Source organism: Cyanistes caeruleus, chromosome 2 (genome assembly GCF_971803275.1).
Source record: "Cyanistes caeruleus chromosome 2, bCyaCae1.hap1.1, whole genome shotgun sequence".
NCBI classification, from domain to species: domain Eukaryota; kingdom Metazoa; phylum Chordata; class Aves; order Passeriformes; family Paridae; genus Cyanistes; species Cyanistes caeruleus.
This window is the reverse complement of record NC_141702.1, coordinates 74,059,706-74,076,092: the sequence shown is the minus strand read 5'-3', so window position 1 is coordinate 74,076,092 and position 16,387 is coordinate 74,059,706. Positions and strand designations below refer to the sequence as shown.

Below are 16,387 nucleotides of genomic sequence, written 5' to 3'. Positions count from 1 at the left end.
TTCAAAATCCTGCAGTTTTCTGGTGTTACAATAGGATTGATTTCTTGGCTGCTTCCTTGTAAGCATACATTAAATTGTAATGTCCTTTATTAATATAAATAAGACATCACCATCCACAGCAGCAGCAGATACCCTAAATTTCATTGATGGCATGGAGAAAATTTTACAGCTGTAAAACACTGACCATTGTTATCAGAGGAGGAGCAGTGCAATCTTCCCATCTGTGCTTTGCTAGTCCCATGTCCCTTGAGCATGGACTTGAGTAAATTAAGCTGATGGCAAATATATTCTTTCCATTAATAGCTTACATGTATCTTCTCAAGCAGCCACTCTTCAGTGTGTGAGACATTTCAAAATCAGAGTTATTGGTGCCATTTCCAACTTTCTGGATTGTTTCTTACCATCATGTACTCACTCCTAGTCATTCATCAGCTCAATGCACTACAGATTCTTCTGCTATTAATTCTGAGAGACAGAGACATAATCCCATATCATTTCTGGGATAGTTTAGCAATGTGGGCAGTGAGACTATGCCTTTGTGTCATATTGCCAGGCAATTCTACATTAGGTACAGTTCCTTCAAAGTTCTGGATAGGCAGGAGTGCAGCTTCAGTTTTCCTGTCATATCAATGTAATATTTTCTTGGCAGCAGCAAACACCTGAGGGTTGTTGTGTAAATCCTGTAAATCTCATGGTGGTCATGTAGGCATATTTTATGTTTCCTCTGCGCTATCCTCTAAGGTCTCCATGAAAAATTGGGGAAGTGCTTCTGAGTGTCCATGATCTTTCCAGTCTAAATAACTGCTACAGTTTGTTTGAGAACTTTTGCATCTCATTTCCCTTCTGTGGCTCACACATCCCCTGGGGTCCTACAAGTCTTGTGTCAGCCTTGACTGATGGAGATGTATGAGACCAAAACGTAGAAAGGTTGGACATCCAGCAAGTAAAAATGAACTGTCATGCCAAATATGTTACCGGGCTCAGCTCAGTTGTGATAACCTAGAGAGAGCTGGCAGGGTGGTGGGACTGAGGGATGAGAGCCTTTCTGCAGGCTTTTGGCCCACACTCTGCCCCTTGGATTACCCTTGACTTGCATTGTTGTCCAAGCAGAAAGAAATGTGGGAAGCAAAACAAGAGCCCAAATATGGAGTTATGTATAAAATGTGTGTGTGTGCTTGAGTGTGTCTCTGTGGATATGCCCACAGACACAATTAAATATTTTCCTAAAGTTTTAAGCACTTAATGATCCACCCATTGTAGGAGGAATTTTAGTGCTATTTGAAGATGTTTATATTAACTTAGTACAAATTACACCTTTTAGGGCATAAATAGCTCTGTGCAAAAAGCTGGTCCTCTGAGATCAGTGATGAGAAAACATCTAACTGCTCCATTGGTAGAAACACAGCACCAACTGGCAGGAGGACCCCTCTTCAGGGAAGACTGACACCTTTTGAACCAAAGTCAGCAACCTTTATTTTCTTTTCGTGATATCATTCAGAAGCTGTGTTGGGATCCTGATCCCCACAGGGCTGCTGCTTGGCCTTCTTCCCCTGGAACTGCAGATTTTTTTTGTCAGTAGCTATCTAACAGACTGTTCATACATTGAGTTATTTATTTAGACACCTGCAGGCCAGAGTGTGGGTGTGAAACCTGCCCTCATTGTCTCAGAAAAAGTTCAGGGGTGATCACATGCACCAAGAATTGGGACACTGTATGGGTCAGTGGTTCCCAGTGAGGCCAGGGGACTGGAGAACCAGGGGAGCTCATGGAGTCCAGCAGGGCTTTGCCTGTCCCACAGCCCCAGCCAGGGAGGAGGGCAGGCTGGGTGGGGAAGGAAGGACCAGACCAAAATCCCAATTGTCAAAGCCCATAGTGATGAGACAGACATGGGGTCATGACAGGAAGTCATCCCATGGGTCAGGGCTGGGATTTGGGTCAGTGGGGTCTATGGTCAGGCACAGACATTACTGCAATGCAATCCATCATGGAGCAAATGAAGCGCAGTTAGCAAGAGAAGGATGATGGATGTGGGGGGACTTGGCTGTGTCTGAAGCTTCTTCCAGCTCCTCCATCCTTCCTTCTTTCTCTGTGACAGTCTTCATCAAGCTTAGACACCTGTACAATATCTACACACAGCTAAACTCCTGGGAGGGAGAAGTGTATGGCATGCTCTTGCCATATCACCGATAGCTCCCATATTGAAGTGAAGCATGCCTGTATGCCAGGGCCTTTCCACTTTTCCTCAGCTTGTACATCAGCCCTCTCCTACTGGAGGGAGATGTAATGGGAGGAAGTCACCTGGAGCTGTTTCATATCTGAGTGGTTGTTTTAAAAAGCCCAACTCATCTTCCAGTGTAAAAGGTAAGATCTGTGGATCCCACCTGCTTAAAATGATCTGCAAATGACTTGGAGAAACTGGTCCCCAACTCTTGACTCATAGAGAATGTGAGACACTAAAACACATCTATGATCCTTAGAAGTATTGTCAAATTCATATTTTACAAGAGAGGGAAAGCAGACTGTGCTGCCACCCTCCTACTCACTGAGTTTGTTGTCCCAGAGGTTCAGGAGGTGGGAGAACAGATATGGACTGCATTTCATTTTGGTCCAGGACAAAGCACCTTTGGGAGGATGGATAAACTGTTAACAAACATTATCAGTGTAAGACGCAATATATTGCAAGACTCTGAGAGCTATCATCTTTTAAAAGCCTGAGATAGGTATGGAAATGTTATTTGGCAATTTTCATGTGCTTTCAATGACACGTTTTCTTTGATTTTTCTTACAGTGATACCTTTGCCCATTTCATGGAGCTCAGAAGACACGTTCCTCTCACTTAACCACAGGAATGACACTTGCAGCTTTGCACCCTGGAAGAACAATGAAGAAACAGATGTATTTTACCATCTTACTCTATAAAATAGAATTACAGTGAGTCTGTGGTCTAGTTTTCACAAATAGTATGCTAACTCCCGTTCATTTGGCAATGATACTCTCCTGGCTTTATTTTTTTTTGCCTTTATGAAACAATATTGCAATGGCTTTCAAATAATAGGCTAGATTTCTTTATCAATACATTTCTGCACAACTGTTGAACATTAATAGATTTATGTTGTTAGTTAACATTTTAATTTTGTCTCAGGAAGAAGCTCTAAAAAAGACAGAAAAATTGCTAAGAGCTCAGAATAAAGTGTCTTTTGTGTCCACACACAAGAGAAATGGCTAAGCTGCATATGACAACAAAGTATCTACAGACAGTTCTGCTTTTCTGGATGCTGAAGCAAAGGTTTGAGCTACTTAAAATTCCGGTTCTTACATGAGCAGCAACTGTGTTCTTTCCATCTGTGAGAAGAAATAAAACACACTAAGAAAAATAAAGCATTCTGTTCCCACTTCCTATGCTATGCAGCAGACACAGCTTTAGAGATGGATCTGGCAACTTTGAGCATGGTGTTTATAGTTATTTACTGAAGCATATCATTGCCCTGTGGGGAGCAGCTCTCCCTATTCCTTCAGATCCCGCAATTCAAAATTCACCACATCTTCAAACTGTAATTAACATTAGCTCGTAACTGCCCTGGATGCTCTGTGCCAGATGTCACTTGACTTAAGGCTCCTTTATGCTGCCAGACTGCAAAGAGCATTTATGGTAATGGTAAACTGGAATTATAACATCCAGAATAGCCCTTAGTTACACAGATAGCACCACCTAACAGCTAAGAGCCATGTAATTTGTTTTGGAAGAGTGACTCTAGGTAACACAGGTACCTTTCTTCGTAAATCATTAACCCAGTACTCAGAGATTGTTCTGCTCTCTGTTCCTGTGTTTATTATCTCCATTTTGTACTGCATAATTCTGCCAGAATGTACTTTTATCACCTTGGTTTTGGACTTTAGTTTTGCTATCTTTTGCTTTGCAAATGGAAGAAAACTAGAATTAATGTGCAACATTTCTGGTTACAAATTAATTATGAAAATTCATTGCAAATACAAGGCAATACCAGAAAGAAAGGAATCTTTCCTCTGTGTGTGAAAGTAAATAATTTTTTTGCACAATTGTTTTAATTTAATGAACATATTTTTAAAACATTTTTGTTTACATAACACTGACTTTGATGTTTTCATAATATAGCTTCCAAAATCAATATTATCTGGATGGTCAACATTACATGAAGAAAGGAGAAAGCATGGAGAAGTAGTACAGGAAAAAACAGAGTATCAAGTATCATGATGGAAAGGTAAGAGAAAATAGCTTTTTTTTTTTTTTTTGTTGGGAGATGTTCTCTTTTTGTGAAAATTCTGATAAGATTGGAGAAATATAACAAATATGTAGTGCATCTTCTGGTTGCCTTCCTCTTTGAACTTCACCAAAATAATTATACTATGGGATTTGATATATCCTGAACAGAAACAACTTCTATAGTAACCCCATGAAAAATGATTAATCAGAGGCTATGCTGGGTAGAAAGCCTTCTCTGACTAGCACATTTTTTGTAGAAGAGAATATTAATGGCATTACTACCTGATCTCTATAAGAAGCCTCAAGCAAATTTTTAGGTCTGTGAATGCAGACAAAATTAAATCAGTAGTACTGAAAGTCCATACAGAGTTACTTGTAAAGGAATGTTTCTTAACCTACCACATCAGCAATCTGTGTTAATACATCAAGTTAAATCATTTTGGTTCCTGCAGTCCAGAACCAGGCATCTCTCAAGTGACCTGTGTAGAAGATGTACACACATATATTAAATAAGTCTGGTCAATCATTCACTGAAGTTGATCAAGAAGAAATCTGACTGTCTTCCCTGTTGCTGCAGGGCTGTGCACCTTATTCTGCTTAACTTTAAAAAAACAGTGGTAGGGTGAGAACTTGGAACATATGCTACAAGTAAGTTCATCTTGTGAAAAGATTTCTTTTGGCCTCTTTTATGCACAAATGAGGCAAAAATGATGCCTGTTCTGCAGAGATAACTATTGAAAAACAAAGATGTGGCATGACTTCCTTCAAGATCCAATTTAAGGGGCAGGCAGTGCAGTGCTGCTAATTTCCTTTGACTTCATCTACTTTGGATGCTCTGTGTGTTTGAAGGTAGAAGAGATGCTTTCTGATGGATGCTGAATCCTCACTTTCTGTGATGGTACTAAAAAGGAGATTAGTGCTGATAAAAGAATGACAGCAATCAGCCTCTCCAATGGAGATGTAAAGAAGATCTTGCCAGATCAGAGGGTGGTGGGTAATTTTTTGTTTTCTTTAAGGAAAATAAAATGATTAATAGATTTTCCAGCAAGGTTCTATAAGTTATCATGATCTATCAATTCTGAGAGAAACTGATGAGGAAAGGTGTTGGTTTAACAACCCTGAGCAGCGAGACAGCTTCACCTACAAAGACAGAAGTGAAAAGGCATGAAGGTAACAGTTGAAGAAGGGACAAACGTGTGGCTGGCCAAGCAGGAGACTGAACAAAGGCAAGGGGCAGGGGCAGCCATCTGAAGCAAGGACTGGTTTTTATACATTTGTAGAGTAGGTAGTGCAGAGGTTTCTTCCATGTCAGCCATAAGTAGTCAGTAATAATGTGGGGTAAAGTGGAAATTAGTGAGGCCTTGGCAGCACTGGGGTTATTTTAAATTAACATTTCATAAATAAGAGTCAAAGCATAAAGGTGAGAGGATGACTTTTATACGCATACTGTTCTCCTGCACACTACAGAGGTGAAAGTAGCATCATCTGGACACAACCACGAAGGAGAATAAGAGGAAGGAACAGCAGTGTTAACATAGCTACTTCTATGGATGGCAGATGAAGAAAATGACCTTGAAATGACTTTTTAAAGATGGGCTACTTTTGAGCACATTGTTATGGTTGAATCTGCTTATGCAAATATTGTGAACATGCTGCTATCATCTCACTCTCCTTCCAGATTTATTATTATGCAGATGCACAGAAAACTCACACTGCTTATCCAGATGGCCTGGAGGTGCTGCAGTTCCCTAATAATCAGATAGGAATGCAAGAGCTCATAATGTGAACTGTATGTGCAGATTTATTTCAATTATCAAAGTGTGGTCTGAATTCTGACTCAAGCAGACTGGGTATTTTCTTGCCATTTCACATTGTCTTTGCATTTTACTTTCAGTATATTCCATCACTTCTCAGTTTTCTCCTACAAAAGAAATATTATAATGAAATGTAAATGTAGCTCTTCCAATTCTGATTATCTGATTATGTGATTCTTTAATTTATTTTACCAGTATTTCAGATATAATTTACATCCTCACTACAATGTCAAATAAAAATTCCTGACCTAGCTTTGTGTAAGGCAACTGGAAAGAACACTAGACAGACTTTTTACATCTTATTTTCTACAGAAAAATATTATCCTGATGTCACACAAGAACTTGTGTTCCCAGATCACACAATGAAATGCCTCTGCAGGGATGGACTGAAAGAAGCTTTTTTCCCAGATGGCACAGTAGTAAAATTAGAAAAGTAAGTCCTGTGTAAATGACAGGGACAACACTTTGGACACAGGTACAGCAACACTGACATTTAGAACTGTGGTTGGATTTTGCATAGCTGGGAAATTTCCAGATGAAGGGAAAAAGGATTTGTAAGATAACAAGGGTTTTGCAAGAATGAAAATTCACTTCTACCTTGAATGATAGGTGACAACTCCCCACTGGTAAAATGACTGTGAAATATTCCTCATTTAGTTCCATGTAACTTTACACTGGCCAGAGCAGCTGGGAGATCACCAGTTGTCAGTGTTAGCAATGTGGGTACTAAAGGACTCAGGATGAGGGCTCCTGAGCTCTGTTCCCATGTGTTTGGTTTCCCCTCTAATACTTGGCAAGAACTGAGATGATCTCAGTTGGTTAGAGCATGGTGCTAATAACACCAGGATTGTGGGCTTGATCCCTGAAGGGGATATTCACTTAAGAGCTGGACTTGAGAGTCCTTGTGGGTCTCTTCCTGGTCATATTCTGTGAATCTGTGCCATCTCTCTATTCCTCCACACAAGATGAGAAAAGCAGCATCTGGCCTTTTTTACACATTTCTTCTGGAGAAGAGGAAGGACCCTGTTGTAAAATTGATTTTCTGCCTGCAAAATGCCTTGACATCTCTGCAAGAAGTCATGTAAAATTCATATCTCACCATCCATTAGCTATTATACTACATATTGAAGTATTTTTGTGAGACCAGATCTCTAATGCCATCCCATGTAAATCCTGAGGTTTTCCTTGATATTATTGTCCAATTTCATTGAGCTATGTTAGACAACTTTGTGAGACAGGTTAATAAAAGACAGTGTTTTCTCATCACTTCATTCATTGCTACTTCTTTCCGGAGTGGAGATAAACTGGTGGTATTCAGTGATGGCCAAAGGGAGATTCACACTGCCCAGTTCAAGAGGAGGGAGCAGCCAGATGTCACCATGAAAACTGTTCTGCAACGACAGACAGGAAACAAAGTACTGCACTGGACAAGTCCAAATCGAAGATGAGGAGGGTAATCTCATCCTGGATAAGAAGTGCTTCCTCCCTGCAGAAGGCTGTGGTGTGTATATGTGTGGCTCAAGGTCTTTTCTTGGCAGAACTGTTAGGAAGATTTAACTTGTGAAAATGAATGGATGGATCTGAAGGACTGAAATTACTTTGGCTCAGCAACCGGTGATTAGATTGGAATAACGTTATCTGAATGAAATGTCTCTTGAGTGAGACTGAAGGAGATGCAGTCATGTCCTTTTTGAGTATTCAACATTAAAATACCCACAGTACTTCCCACTAAAGTGTTTGTTTCATGGTCACACTGATCACACTTTCCCCAGTTTTTCTGCAATTGTTGTGAAAGTTACTACAAGTAAGAACCCCAAATATACAGTTCAGTGCTGCCTTATGATGACTAAAATAAATCTACATGGGTTTTTTATTCTCTGAGTTAAAAAATGTATGGAAGTGATTCATATTTTTAGTTTATTTGGATTCTTTGGAGCAGAATTTCCCAGTGTGTATCAGGGATTATCATGAGCTGGACACTAGACCAAAATCTGAGCAGGAATGGAGAGAACAGTCACAGCTCTGGATGCCACTTCCAACCAAAGTTATGCAAAAATTATATGATCATAATCTAAAAACTCTGCCTCATGCATTTGAAAATAAAATGTGATGTTTATTCCATTCTAGTGATTATTCTGGATCAAAGATCTGGATCTTTTAGATCTTTCTTCTTCCTCCAGCAGTCTTTCCTCTGTGTTGCTTTGTATTTGAAGTAACTTTCCCACTATTGCTTTAATTCTTGCAGTAGTGCAAAAATATTTCTGGTCAGTGAATCTCTCCATCTGTAAGGTTCTTTGTATGGCACTTGATATTTTGGGGGATTAATAATTTATCAGATGCTGCTTTCAACTGCCTTCCCCATAGACTGCCTTTCAGAAAACCATAGAATGGTTTGGTTTGGAGAGGGCCTTAAAGACCATCTAGTTCCAGCTCCCCCTGCCATGGGCAGGGACATGTTCCACTAGACCAGGTTGCCCAAAGCCCCATCCAACCTGGCCTTCAACTCCTCCAGTGAAGTGAATTTTTCCAAATCAATGAAACTCTTCACTTGTAGAGCTCAGCTCATTACCTGCCCACCAGCTGTGATGCCCAATTATCTCCATATGCCCTTCAAATTCCTGTAGCAACAAATACACTCTCATAGCATGATGCTTTAGCCTTTTCTCACACCAAAGTGCAAAAATTGCAACATTATGGAAGTGCTGCCTCTTCTTTTCTGTTTCCAGGGGCTCAGACAATCAACAAATCACCACTCAAATTGCAGGGCATCTTTCAAAGAAAGCAAGAAGCATTGCTGATCTTGATCATACACACACTTCAGTTTATCAATTTAATTATGAAGCTGTGAGAAGTTTGATATCAGCTGGTGTAATGATAAAATTGTATTGTTTTTCCTTAACTGCTTCATAGCAGTCCTGCTTTCAACAACTGAATAAGTTAATATATTTTATTTGTTTTGTAAAAGCAAAATCTAACTAAAATAAAATCAAAACATTCTTCTCCATGTCTTTCACTAAGAATTTCTATTTGTCCTACCTCATGCTGACCAAAACAGATCTATGATTTTTTTTCTCAATTAAACATCATAAAACAGTGACTGTGGCTAGTGTTTTCTGTTTGGCTGAGAAACTAGATATTATACCAATGTTTTATAAAGGACCATTGTTTTTATTCCCAAGAATTCCTCTAACAAAAGGTCCCTGTTCTTCAGTTAAAATGCTGACATTCTTTCTGTTTCTATAGTAAATCAGAAAACAGGCTTTGCTCACAGCTTTTAGCCTTAATCACTGTTTATTATTCAATAACCTGCCACAGAATCCTGTGGATAAGTAATCCCTCCGAACTGTAAGCGCAATACAGGACAATTTTGTTATCATGCTGCTTGCTCCTTGCTTCATTAAGCACTCTGGACTCTACTTGCAGGAAACATTTTGGCTTTGTAATAATTTGGCCCAGGGTCCTGCAAGATGTGTGACACATGGGGAATATGTGCAAGGCAGTCCCTAGAGCTGTGCACAAGGGTGACCCTACTGAAGATTTTGTAGCGCTTTTGCCGGCCTGTGTCCGACCATCGTTTTACCAAAACACGTTTTTTCCAAGTGAAATTTTATAGCATAATAGTAAATGGGTTTTTGACATAAAGGGCACACATTGGGTTTGGAAACAAGGAGGCATAAAATTCACCCTCATGAATGACAATCTCTGTCAGGTATGTTATAACTGAGAGTCCTCCACGGATGAGTTCTCACACATCCCACTTTGTTTTTCACAGGCTGATTCTCACATCCTCTCTCCTCCACCTTCCACTTGCCTCAGTTAACCAGAAGAAACATGGCTCTACCATTTATAGTTCATAGCTTTAGGAACAAAAATAACCCCCAAAATAATTCAAATGAAGTGTGACTGCATATTGTGTTTAAACTGTAACAACACATAGAGCTACTTCTTGATATTCTTTTGTCCTGGAGGATTTACAATGAAATTTTCATGAATCTTTCAGGGAGATGGAACACATTTGGGAATTACCACTTTTGTCTTTCAATGCTAGGTTTCCCTAGCATTAGCAAAAACATGCTACAGCCAGTATTTGGCCTCAGTTTTTTTCACATTTAGAATATGCTGTGACTTGTGAACAGAGCTACTTCCATTCAGACAGACAGGGTTGTGGGCTTCTGGCCTTTATCAGAGAAAATATGTGTGTGGTTAGCTCCTGGTTGCAGAAGTCAGGTGCAGATAACCAGCAACTGAACTGGGCAGACTTGTGTGGAGAATGCCCAGCCTCCTGGGATTTGTTTCTTTTAACTTCACCTTTTGCTCGAAAGGGTATTTTTGGCATGCTGTTTTTTCCTGCAGCTGGGAAGTCAGTGCTTTTCTTGGAAGTGCTCTGGCAGTTTTCCTAGCTAGGACAACCACCTTAGGAATTGATCCTCCTGCAGCCTGCAGGGCAGGTTGTGGAGAAGAGGACATCTACCCACTTTCTTATAAGTAAGCCAGGTACTCTCACCAGCTGTGCTCCAGGACACAGGCCTTCTGCCAGCCCTCCTCCCAACCACTTGGTTTGACCTGAAAGTGTCAATCTGCTTCTAGTTCGGCAGTTCAGCAATACTGTGAGAAAGTTTTCTTCTCACAGTGTCATCCATGGAACAGCCTAAACACCAAGCTGGATTTTAGTTGAGTTCTAAATGCCAGGGCTTGAATTTGTCATAAACACTCTCATGGAGATGAAACTCCAACAGGTTCAAGCTGTCTCTTGTGTCACAGTCATTTGCCTTCACTTCCATCTTACTTTAAGGTGACTTTCTTTGCACTGCTGCATTACTGGCACATTAAACCAACTCATTACATTGCCCTGCTCTGAGTTAACTCTCCTAGTTAAGTTCATAAAGCCCAATGCAAAACTGACAGTAGACAGTAGGAAAATACCTGTTGATTCCAATGCTCTTTTCCTCCTCTGGCTTGTGCTGATTTAACTTACTGGTATTCCTGTGCTGTTCCACCGATGAACTCCTCTCCAGTTCCTGAGGAGCAGGGCACCTTCTTGTCTCATCACTTTCCTCTCAAGGAAATAATGTTCCATAGAAATATACATGGATTCTAAATGAAATACCATTTCCCACTGTCTGTGATGAAAGTGAGTGATGGACCCCATCTATTTTTATGAGTAGGAAAAGCATTTTGAGTTACATTGCACAGAGCCATTCCCATATAGACAGTTCATGAAATGTGCTCCTCCCTACACAGCTCGTTCAACATACACAAGGCTCAAGCTAAAGACCTGTCCAGCTGGCTGGTGGCATAGAGGAAAAATGCCAATGGATCTGTATATGTGAAAGTGTTACTGTTCCTCTCAGTTTTATTTTTCTGGAAACCTACAGTGGTGAAACCCTACAGTCTAATTGTACCTGAGGATTAAATTCTGTATTTGGTGCAGAGAGTGTGTTGCTTGAGAGAAGAGTGTTTGAGCTGAGGACCAGTCTGATAAAACATCAACATACCTCACCTTCTCTCAGGAAGTAGCAAGCAAAAAAATACAACGTGAATGATCTGTCTGCTAAACAAGACCCTTTGACATCCTGTTGTCATTGTAGTGGCATTCTTGCTTTTTCTTTTTTTAGACTCCAGGACGTTTAACCTCTGCCTTCCAAACAACTACAGAAAAAAAAGGGGAAAAAAATCACACCTGGAAGTACTGCCTTGAGCAATGTACAGTTGAGTTGAGGGAGGACAATTTTCTGTGGAATAAATACCATTTATTGAAATGGAAGACTTTTTTCCCAGAGAACAAATGTAATCTTTTGATAGCTTTTATTTAATTTTAATTTTCTTGTTTTGAAAGTGTCAGAATATCCTCTTTTCATTTTTTAAGAGACAATGGTTCAGGAAGACTCTTTTAAAATGCCAATTTAGTTTTAAAACTAAAAGCCCAAATGTGAAATGAAATGCTTTACCATTGTCAAATGTAAATTAACATAATTCAAAAATTTCACAAGTCACAGAATAGTTCACGATTCTCATCACTTTATTTGAATGTGGAAAAAAAAAATATAAATCCTTCAGGAAGAAAAACCATGTTTCTCTCTCCACTCTTGCATTTGTGGCTCTCTCCTATGATGTACCTATGCCATAGCTGTCCAATGCATACAGAAGTGTACAGGAGGTTTTTCAGGAAGGCTGGGAAGCAGGACAATGGGGTTAGAAGAATATGATTACTTTACCACAGGACTTCCTTTCCTGTGAATTCTTTGCCCTGTAGTGTGTGGGTTAAAAATAGTCCTGGACCATCTTACATTCTATAGTGAGGGAATTGCTGCCTAAAAAAAAGAAGGGATTTGACGCAAGCTTTGGTCCAGGATGTGAGGAATAAGGCTCCTACTGGAAAGAGACTTTAGGCATCATTAACGGCTGAGACTGTGGCCAAAATTTGAACTTCTGTAAACGACTTTCCATATTGCAAAGTGATATGTAATTCTATATTCCAATAGTAAAAGGTATATGAATATATTCAGTGATGTTCTACAATTAGATCCGCAATAACCTTCCATCTCAAGTTTAAAGTGGCATTGGAAGGGAGACAGCAAGATCTAAACTGCACTGGGATTATTTCTGGGAATGTCCTTATAGGTAAGAGACAGACTGAAGTTGAATTATCCTTAGTGAGAGCTCTCCTTGAGTGAGAGGTTTATAGGGAACAGGAGATAAACATGGTAAGCAGTTGCTGAAGTATGGTCGTGGTGTAATAGGACTTAGATAAAACACCATGAAGGGAAAAGTAGCCTTCCTATGTCTGTTGCAGTCATTCTTTTCAGGCCCAGAAATTTGGGGGCTTGCTGCTGAGGTTGCCCACAAACCTAATATGGTTATCCCAGAAAATTATGGTTATCTTTGCTTCCACTTTCTTTCCTAGGAATTCTTTTCTTTGTCTGTTTATTAAACAGGACTATGTCAAATGCAAAGAAAAAAGAGAGTAACAAACAACAAGAAAACAACCAATCAACCAGAAAAACAAAAAGACAAACACACCAAGAAACTCAACTATACCAAACTAAATTAGATTTAGAGTAGCTGGTTCAAATCCTGGATTTTTAAAGGATTATTAAATTAAGAAAAAAAATTACATAGTAGAATGCAGCCATGGTAAGAATTTGGATGAGTCACCTTACAGACTGCAGTTATCTTCATCTTTTCTGCACTGCTCAACAATGCTATCAGCAGTGTTTCTGCTGCTGAGCATGCAGCCAGTGTGTGGTAAACTGTGCCATCACAGTCTCCACTAGGTAATCATAAATTAAGCTGTTAATAATGTCTGAACAAGGAAGCATTCTTTGGTGGTTTGTTCATATCAGCTTGTATTAATGAACTTCTTTCATACCTCTGGTATTCAGGGAATGAAATTCAACTTGGACATTCAGGGAATGCCAATTTACAGGAAATTGGCTCAGCAAATCTAGATATAAGAAATGTCTGCTTCATTTACCAGATAATTAAATGCAACCGCTTTAAATTAAATTAAACCACTTTAACTAACAAAGAACACCTATCCACTTTTGAGAAAGTCATATCACATATGAACAGAAGCTCTTGAAGTACAATTATGAAGCACTAACTCTAGGATTAGGCATTGGTCTAAATGAATGAGGATAAATTCCACTCACTTTACTATGTATAAATCTGTGCCCAGATGAACCCTCATCTCTTGACCAGCCTTTGTTTCCAGTGGGTTCTATGTTCAGCCCATTCCTTAATAACTTGTAACCCACCTGTGGGTTTGCAGACATTCTTCCACACTGCAAAAACTACCACAGCTGTCTCTACTCGAGTTTAACACCCAAGTACTGCTGCTGCCAACCAGCACCCAGAAGCAGAGACCTTAGAATCACAGAACCAGAATGGTTTGGGTTGGAAGGAACCCTAAAGACCATCTAGTTCCAACCCCTTTGCCATGGGCAGGGACAGCTCCTGCTAGCCCAAGCTGTTCAATGCCCCATCCAACCTGGCCTTCCCTGTGAGGAGAGGAGGATGCCATCCTCTCTGACACCATGGAACACACGGCATTCAGCAGAAACACATCAATAGGCTTATTACCCACTGCCTGAGTCCAAGCTCTGGAAGGTTTCAGGCACATGACTGGGGAGGGATTCATCTGGCTACCACTTCAAGCCCCAAAGCCAGGGTCCATTGAGATGGCTACACCTGCTCTTGTTAGCCTCAGGCACTCAGACTGGTAAAAGCCATTGTTTCACTGGAAAATGAACACTGGTTTTGGGGCTGAGGCAAGAGCTTGTCTGGTAGTGAAACATGTGGTGATGCAGAATGAGTCTGCCTGCACCCTGCTGCTGGTTAAGGCCTGTGCTATTTGCTCCCTGCTAGACTGAAGCAATTGTGAAGTCTTTCTTGGTCATGAAAGAGCAGATGTCATGTTCTTTCTTATGCCACAGCAACCTCAACTACCATTTTTTTCTTGCATTTCAGTGAATATATGTTCCTAGCTGAACTTCTGCCTAAATATTTTTTACATATTATGTAGCAAAATCCCTACAGCCTTTTCAATTAAAAAAAAAATATCAATTTTATAACTGTGGATTGTCCATGAACAACAATGTTAGTGGTAATTTTCATTTAAATCATGTCCAGGACTGATGAGTACCTTTATAGTCATCCTATCCCAGGCAAAAACCTGTTCATTACATTGCTGCCTGTAGCTGTAGCTTTCATTCCCAAAGTGACAGAGTTTTTCCTCATGATCCCTGTGCAATGGAAGAGTTGTCATTCAGGAAATGACTACATAAAGTCCTTTTGAAAAATCAAGAGTGAGAACCAGCTCCTCAAACCACAGGCCACAATGTCCTATCTCCTGTGCTGATTCAATGTCAGTGATACTGAGGCACTCAACAAGCTCAGAAAACCTTTTTCCTGCTCCTTTGCCCCAAACATTTATTGCTGAGCATGGCTTCATGTGGCATGGGATATCCCTTTATCACTCTGTGTCAGCTGTCCTGGTTTTGCCACCTCCCAGTTTTGTAGGCACCTGCAACCTACTCACTGAGGGGGAAGAGTGGAGAGAAAGAGAAAGCCTGGATGTTCTGCAAACACTATTCAGCAATAGCCAAAACACTGGTGTGTTAGCAACACTGTTTTAGTTATAAAAATCTAAAACACAGCACCATATGGACTGCTACAAAGAAAATTAACTCCATCTCAGCCAGACTCAGTACAGGAGTAAAAAGAGAAACTACATTAAAAAAAAGCTGTATAGTGTCTAGGTTGGGGTCATCTTTTTTGCTCTGAGGTTGTAGAGAATCTCATGTAGCAGGATCCTGACTTCTGTGTTGGGTTGTTATAAAGTTATTACATTCACACAGACGAATTTTTCATCATGATGCTGACCTCAGAAGCCCTCTTTGCTTCACTTGCCATTGAACATCACTTTGTGAAAGAGAATCAGAGGAGGATTCAGAGATGCAATGAAACACAATGCTGTGCTTCTCTATGAGATGGAAGCAGTGTGGGGTGAAAATCAGCAGCAGCCTAGAATATCCATCTGTGCATGCTGGGCAGATAGGAGGCTGTCAACATTCCTCAGCCACAATAGTTTTGCCGTTTGTATTTCCAACAGAGAGTTCAACAGCATGTCTTTGAGCTGACAGGGCAAAGGTGCAAGAGAAAGCTGCACCTATCAGGGAGCTCACCTGTCACCTTCTTTTCTACAGAACATAATGAATTTTACTTTATTTTGTGAGACCTGGAAAAAGTTCATCATGTGAAAAGCCCTGAATCAACACTGGTGAAGTCTGAAGTGGGGTCCAGATGGTTGGGAAGAAGAAATGTAAGAAAGGCAGTAAAGTAGCATGAAGTTCGTTGTTATTTAAAAGACCAAAAAATTTGGGGATTTTTGTCACACAAATTGTGTTATTGTTGTCACACTGTGTGGTGCCTCATCCTCCTGCTGTGGTTAGTAACTGGGAGGAAGTAGTTTCAAGTGTTATCTCCATGGCAGGCAACAACTTATGTATAACTTATATGTGTATATATATAACTTATATGTAGTTTATTTCCAGAGGCAGCACTAATCTTGGACATGAGGAGCAATTGTCTGCAATTCCTTTGGTGCTGTCGGCCTCACACAGAGAATCTGAATAGGGTCATTACCAGTAATAAACACGAGGTCTGTGCAGAGCTCTCTCATTAAGATGCAGGCACACTGCACAGTAAGTGTACTGTAACACTCTTCTCTTTGCAGCAAAACCACGAAAATCCATATCTAGAAACAATATGGGTAAAACTAAAGAGAAATTGAAAAGAGATGAGCCACTGCAGGTTACATGTAGGTCTCAAG

General features: G+C 40.1%; 2 long non-coding RNA genes across 7 annotated transcripts; one reads left to right on the top strand and one right to left on the bottom strand.

Moving 5' to 3' along the window:
- Positions 1 to 1,448: 1,448 nt before the first annotated feature.
- Positions 1,449 to 10,765, bottom strand: LOC111926924 (uncharacterized). 2 transcript variants are annotated; one of them, XR_015283440.1, is made up of 6 exons: positions 10,559 to 10,765; positions 4,640 to 4,719; positions 3,317 to 3,342; positions 2,795 to 2,870; positions 2,544 to 2,621; positions 1,449 to 1,556 (listed from the first exon to the last, which is right to left on the bottom strand). It is a non-coding gene; the product is annotated as an uncharacterized LOC111926924 (long non-coding RNA). The 2 variants fall into 2 exon arrangements; XR_002863278.2 differs by lacking the exon at positions 3,317 to 3,342 and having other exon boundaries at positions 10,559 to 10,763.
- LOC111926923 (uncharacterized) lies at positions 3,832 to 9,430 on the top strand. Of its 5 annotated transcripts, XR_015283442.1 has the most exons (5): positions 3,832 to 4,035; positions 4,133 to 4,238; positions 5,090 to 5,230; positions 5,919 to 6,029; positions 6,367 to 9,430. It is a non-coding gene; the product is annotated as an uncharacterized LOC111926923 (long non-coding RNA). The 5 variants fall into 5 exon arrangements; XR_015283445.1 differs by lacking the exon at positions 5,090 to 5,230; XR_015283444.1 differs by lacking the exon at positions 5,919 to 6,029.
- Positions 10,766 to 16,387: the final 5,622 nt, after the last annotated feature.